Source organism: Neolamprologus brichardi, chromosome 7 (assembly GCF_056152115.1).
Source record: "Neolamprologus brichardi isolate AB-2024 chromosome 7, ASM5615211v1, whole genome shotgun sequence".
NCBI classification, from domain to species: domain Eukaryota; kingdom Metazoa; phylum Chordata; class Actinopteri; order Cichliformes; family Cichlidae; genus Neolamprologus; species Neolamprologus brichardi.
In genome coordinates this window covers 30147050-30154038 of record NC_142110.1, presented here as the reverse complement: position 1 = coordinate 30154038, position 6989 = coordinate 30147050, and the positions used below count along the sequence as shown (strand labels likewise).

The 6989-nt window shown below is 37.7% G+C and overlaps 1 long non-coding RNA gene across 1 annotated transcript; it reads right to left on the bottom strand.

Moving 5' to 3' along the window:
- Positions 1 to 327: 327 nt before the first annotated feature.
- Positions 328 to 1713, bottom strand: LOC148102065 (uncharacterized). The gene is made up of 2 exons (XR_015719277.1): positions 1466 to 1713; positions 328 to 648 (listed from the first exon to the last, which is right to left on the bottom strand). It is a non-coding gene; the product is annotated as an uncharacterized LOC148102065 (long non-coding RNA).
- Between the last annotated feature and the right edge of the window lie 5276 nt (positions 1714 to 6989).

Genomic DNA, 6989 nt, shown 5'->3' with positions numbered 1-6989 from the left:
AACAATTTTCCATGGAAAATCCAGAGGCACTAAACTTTGTTGTTTCTTTGGGCTCTATTTCAGCTCTAGCAGCATCTCTCAGAAGAAAACTGTTTTCCCAATAATCAGATGAAAAAATTGAACCAGGTGGTATTCTCTGGAGTTTAAGACCAAGACTGAACTCAAACAGTGAATTGACATTAGACTGGAATTCATAAGATGAATAGAAATACTGCTGAAGCTGAATGATTCATTCATATATGATTTTTTTTTCTCCAATTCACCAGGTCTGTATAGTTCATTATGACTATGGTACATGATACAAAAGAATAAATACAGAAGAATAAAAACTTTGTGAATAACTTTACTCTTCTTAAAAATAACTAATAAAACAAGTAAAAGTACAAATGTGTACAAGTTAGAGACTTCCTCACTAAGATTTTAATTGTGTGTTAAAGAGAAAGAGATTAGGAGGTAAAATAGACGATGCAGAGTCCATCATCACTGAGGCCGTCTCTCCTGCATGAAGTCCAGGTGCTGGTTTTCCAGTGTGTGCGTCTGATGGCCCAAAGCTGACTCAGAGCCGTAACACCATCAATGGCTGCAGTATGGAACAGGTGTGGGTGTGTCCTCATCTCCCAGAGGAGTCCAAATTGTCATCAAACAGCCCTACAGACACAAAAATGTGAAAATATAAACAACCAGACTATCAGCAGTGATTTAAGTACTTTAAGACCTCTGTGAAAATCATTTACAGTATATATCACAGAATTTAAGGCCTTTATGATCACAGAGCATACAGAGAAAAGTACTAAACTGAATCAATTTCAGCTTTCGTTTCTCATGACGTATATTGTATTAATAATTACATTTCATTATCTGTAGCTTTACCACACATTTGCCACACAGGTGTAGATACTGTAGGTTCAGTGAATGCTTAGATTGCACTGATTAGAATATACTGGACATTCAAAGCTAAGATTCAGCGCACTGTGTTAGAGGCTGGGATTTGATGAATTCATCATATATACAACCTTTGATCATCGTTTATGTCCAGTTGAATGAATCTGTGCACTCACATATTAAATGAGCTGAAATCAGTAGTGTGATCTCCAGTCTTTATATGCTGAATGAGAGAACTGAAAGCTGTTATTTTAAATCAGCCTGTTTCAGTTGTTTTAACTCACAAGTATCACAAAGTAATGTGGTAACATGTGGACTGACGAGTTTACTGTCAGCATTTTAATCGCTAGTTTAAAGGCTATAGGCTGCAGCCGTTGCTCTAACACTGTATAAATGTAACAGGCCTCAGTGCTGGTTTTAATAGTTTGAGCTGCTTCCAGCTTTATTTGTGAAGAGCACAGCAGCTTACAAAACACGTAGCTAGCTCGTACAGCTGCGACGTAAAACTTTCATAAGCTAAGATGACCTTAAAATAACGGGGCTACGTGCGGTGATGCTAGCGTTAGCCACGTTAGCACGTTACCTTCACAGGTGGTCAGACTTTGTAAACAGGCACTCAGTCAGAGGTTGGGCTCTCCGTTTCGCTGCAGGGTCCCTTCATTCTTCACATATCCGTGTCGAGCCGAGTGTAAATCCCGAGGCCAAACGGCCTTTGTACAAGCACACAGGCTTCTTAGCAGGGCGAAGCTATGAGCTAGAAACATCCAGGCTGGCAGACAGCCTGTGTCTGACCAACCAATCAGAGAGCTCCTTACATCCCACGGTGTGGCTCATTTGAATAGCAGCAGGATTTTTAAAATGAAGTTGTTAATCCAACTGCTAATCCAAATGCTAATCCACATGTTAATCCCTGAGCGAACAGGAAAGGGAAATGGATTTTGAAATGCAGTTTATTAAAGTGCAATTCGAAAAAGGTTTTTGAAATGCAGTTTATTAAAGTGCAATTCAAAAAAGATTTTTGAAATGCAGTTTATTAAAGTGCAATTCGAAAAAGGTTTTTGAAATGCAGTTTATTAAAGTGCAATTCGAAAAAGGTTTTTAAAATGCAGTTTATTAAAGTGCAATTCGAAAAAGGTTTTTGAAATGCAGTTTATTAAAGTGCAATTCGAAAAAAGTTTTTGAAATGCAGTTTATTAAAGTGCAATTCGAAAAAGGTTTTTGAAATGAAGTTTATTAAAGTGCAATTCGAAAAAGGTTTTTGAAATGAAGTTTATTAAAGTGCAATTCGAAAAAGGTTTTTGAAATGAAGTTTATTAAAGTGCAATTCGAAAAAAGTTTTTGAAATGCAGTTTATTAAAGTGCAATTCGAAAAAGGTTTTTGAAATGAAGTTTATTAAAGTGCAATTCGAAAAAGGTTTTTGAAATGAAGTTTATTAAAGTGCAATTCGAAAAAAGTTTTTGAAATGCAGTTTATTAAAGTGCAATTCGAAAAAGGTTTTTGAAATGAAGTTTATTAAAGTGCAATTCGAAAAAGGTTTTTGAAATGAAGTTTATTAAAGTGCAATTCGAAAAAGGTTTTTGAAATGAAGTTTATTAAAGTGCAATTCGAAAAAGGTTTTTGAAATGAAGTTTATTAAAGTGCAATTCGAAAATGTTTTTTGAAATGAAGACTTAAAAAGCATTTTAAAAATCAGTTTATTAAATGGGAATTCAAAAATGAATTTACAAATGCAGATTTTATTCTACAATTCATTAATTAAGCACAGGATTTTTTATTTCGATGCGCGCGGCTCTTGTGGTCCTCCATAACTATGAAAGGCAGCAACAAGTTTAATGTTCAGAAACCTAAAGTATGTATCAGCAGCAGAATGGAGCTAAAAATAATTGTTTGTTTCAGTTCTATGAAGCTTTGAGTATTTTGGATTAGTAGCACTGCTGTGTTTGTTGCATCATATTGCTGTAATTGTTTATATGCTTTATATATTCTGAGCTAAGTTGATCTATAGTGTTACATCATATTCTATAAGGATGTTATGTGTTTGTATACTTTCTGCCCAGTTTGACCCATTTAACAGAAGTCAGCCTGTTTAAGGCTCTGATATCTATTCTGTTATGACTTAAAGCAGTTATGACATGGTCTGATTTTCTCTCCCAATAAAGGAATATTTAATATATCTGTCTACTCTTCATTCTATCAGAAACAGTTATCACAGCTCGTACATTTGCTTCTTCCACACATATATAAGCATTGAGCCAAATTTAGTAATGCCAACATATTAAAAAAACAATGTTTGTCTCTTATATATAATACATCTATATATACATTGTCACAGATACTTGTCTTTAAGTGAAGATTTAAGGTGATAGGAAATATAAATAAATGAAACTTGAATCTTTACTGAAGCTCAGTGTTTAACACAGAATTCATGTTCACTGCTGTAATAACTAATAATGATTAATATAATATTGGCCATATTATATTTACATTACCAAAGTGAGATGACTTTAGTCTCATGAACAACATTAGCTAATTGTTATTTACTAGCTAATCTTAAATGACTGTTCAGTACAGAAATGAAGCCCAACAATCATGTTTTACAGTCCTGTGGTCTCAGCCTCAGATACTTATCAAATCACACAAAGCTTATGTAGAAACAAACAAACAAATGAACAAAATATGTTCTCCTTCATTTCTGTCAACCACACGTTTCCAGCTATCATGGTTGCTAGGCAACCTGGGCAGCGCGATGGAGGCTAGACCGCCCCATTTCACAAGCCTCGCACTTCCGGCCTCAGTGGTCTTTGAGTAATGCGGCCCTTGAGGACCGTTAAGGCTGCGTACTTTAAGGCTGCAGACCCTGAATTGGGAAACAGTCCCTGAATTGCTGTATCCCAATTCAGGGTCTGTTGATAAGTATCTGAGGCTGAGACCACGGGACTGTAAACCGTGAAATTCAGGACTGCAAACCGAGCAGCATCACTGACTTTCAGCCTGTTGTGTTTGTGGATATATGACTGACTTTAATTATCCACAAAATCATCACATTCTCTGTAAGACTAAGGTCGACTATCGAACGGCGTATAAAGTAAAGACTTTAAAACAAAGTAAACGCTGAAAGTACAAACATCGCTAATGTCACATAACTTTGCCGGCATGTGGCCAACAGTAATGTTTTAATGTTCCTCATTATTAAACATTTGCACATAAATAAGTGACATAATATTCAGAACTTACTTTTGAAAGTTTACTCTTTGGCCGCTCTGCTTCCACTTCTTTGAAGTGTCTCCCAGTCCCAGTGAACCTGTTAGCATGTTTTGGTTCGTGCAACTGGTCCGTCCGGTTATTGTCTCCCCAGAAACATTTCCGTTGTCTTTTTTCCTATTTCCGTTGTGTTGTGTGTGCTTTTGCAGCGTTTTTCTTTTTGCAGCATTTTTCTTTTTGCAGCGTTTTTCTTTTTGCAGCATTTTTCTTTTTGCAGTGTTTTTCTTTTTGCAGCGTTTTTCTTTTTGCAAGTGTTTTTCTTTTTGCAGCATTTTTCTTTTTGCAAGTGTTTTTCTTTTTGCAGCATTTTTCTTTTTGCAAGTGTTTTTCTTTTTGCAGCATTTTTCTTTTTGCAGCATTTTTCTTTTTGCAAGTGTTTTTTGTTTTTGCAGCATGTTGTGTTTTCTGAAGTTGCAGTCCGTTTGGCCTCTCAGGGCCACCGTATCTTAACTTATACTGATCCAATCCACTGGTGAATACAATGGGATTTATCTGGCCGATGACATAAATGAATTTCATTTTTCTGCCATACAGAGCCCTCTTCACTCTGTGAAGCCATCACTGGTGATGACACCAATTCTATCTATCCATCCTTTCATTCGCTGCGGGAGGCATTCACACCCATCTGGAGTGGCTGGAGAGAGCCCACACAGAAAGACCCCGGCCTGGAAATTGAACTCAGGACCTTCTTGCTGTGCGGCAACAGTGATGACACCATTTCTAACCCTATGTTTTTGTAGAAATATATAATTGGAGTTAGAGTTGGGATTTTTTGATAATAAAAGAATGCAGGTCATGTGATCAATATTAGTTTGCCTCTGATTGCCAAGACTTCTCATAACAGAGAGAACAGAAGGTTATCACCACAGTTAACTGAGCTCATTTTTCCTGTTGTAGTAGCCCAAGCTATGTAACTTCATTCTAATTATTAATTACAGAATGACTACTGTTTACCAAAACTTCATGTCCTGTACTGGGGACAAAAATATGTGTGTTAGTGTTCTTGATTCATTTTATCTTATCTCAAATATCTTGGTTTCTGCATAAAAATCAGATGTTGACCTCTGTTATTTCCCCAGTGTCCAGGTAAGGGTAGGAATATAGCTCAACCTGTAAACGGACAGTTATCAAATTAAGTTCAGCTCACCATTAGCAGTTTATATGGATTCATTTACAGCATCTTCCCTTATTTTTATACTTGTTGTTCTCTCATCTGTACTTTTGAAATTCCTGTCACACTTAACTCTTCCCCAAAGCATACACCACACATGATGTTTGATTTGGGCAGCAGCCCTTTTATTTGCCCCACACAAACACACTGAGGTTTTTCTTTTTCAGCCTGGGACACAGACACTCCCCTGGTGGCTCGTTGCTCCCTTCTGTATCTCTGCTCCTCACTGTCAACATCAAACACAACTCAACGCACTGCGTCACCCTTCCTCTGCAGCAGGCCACAGACCACGCCCCCGCGTGGTCTGTGAGAGATGTCAACATGGCAATAAACTGTGCCAAGCAGGTTGTTAGGGATCCTCTAGGCATCAGAGCCTGGTAAGAATGGATCATATGATCATCTGATGTGATGGTGCTGCTTCAACGGACTGATGATCCTTGTGTCTGGTTCCAGGTTGGATGGCGTGATAACTTTGAGGGTCATGATCTCACAAAGTATTTGGCTGGATGTGGTCTTTAACCAGCACATAGAAACAGGAGGGTGTCATCAACATAATAAAATGCCTCTGTCTTCCTCTGAAGCATTTGGGCTGTTTCTGTGTTTTTGAGCTAACTGGAGTGAAACACACTGAGATACTCAAACTAATAAACTGAATTAAAATCTTGATTTTCAGTTTGTGTGATTTATCGTTTCTAAAATATAACCCTCGATGTCATCATTAATTCATCATCAATTAAAATATGTCATTTTTCATCCATCCATCTTTGACATTTATCCAGCTCAGGGTGAAGGTGGGGCTGGGGTCTATCCCACCTCCCAAAGGGCAGAGTACACCATGGACAGTTCTCCAATCTGTTGCAGTGCTAATACAGAGAGACCATTCACCTCTGTGGGTAAGAGAGAAGCCACACAGACACAGAGAGAGTATGCAAACGGCACAAAGAATAGCCACAGAGTGGATCTGAACCTAGAACTGTCACGGTCATGAGTCGGTGACCTAGTGTTTTGAGTTTTGTACTTTTACTTTTGATTTTATCATGGTTTATGACTGTTTGTGTTTTGGTTTCTGTCCTAATATTTCTAGCTCCCTAGTTCTGTAGTACTTCCTGAGTTCTAGTTCTTAGGTTTTGTTATTTGGTTTCTCGGTGTTAACTCTGTGTCTTTCTGTCCCACATTTCAGGTCTCTATATTCTGTCTCCCGAGTCTCTGTTAAGTTTACGTGTCTAGAGTTCAGTCGGTGTTTCCTGTTTTACTTTGAAGGTCTGTGTCTCATGTCAGTGTTTCTAGTTTGCTTCCCTTGTCTCATCCTGCCTTATTACTCACAGCTGTGCTCTCCTTTTGTGTCTCATTGCCCTTGTTATCCCTCAGTGTATTTAAGCCCTGTGTTTCTCTTTGTCAGTGTTGTGTTCTCCTCATGCTCTGTGTTCCCTTGTGTGCTGCTCTGTGATGTTTAATTTATATTTTCCCAGTCTAGTTTAGTTTTGTATAATTTCCTTGAGTCAGTAAATAAAGCTGTATTTTGAGTTTATTCCCGTGTGTTGTGAGTCCTGCATTTTAGGTCCAATCTCCTGCCTGCCACACAACAATCCTTGACAAGAACCTTCTTGTTATGAGGTGACAGTGCTAACCACCCTGTGTATGTAATTTTTGTTGTATTAAATTATCCAAGTCTTT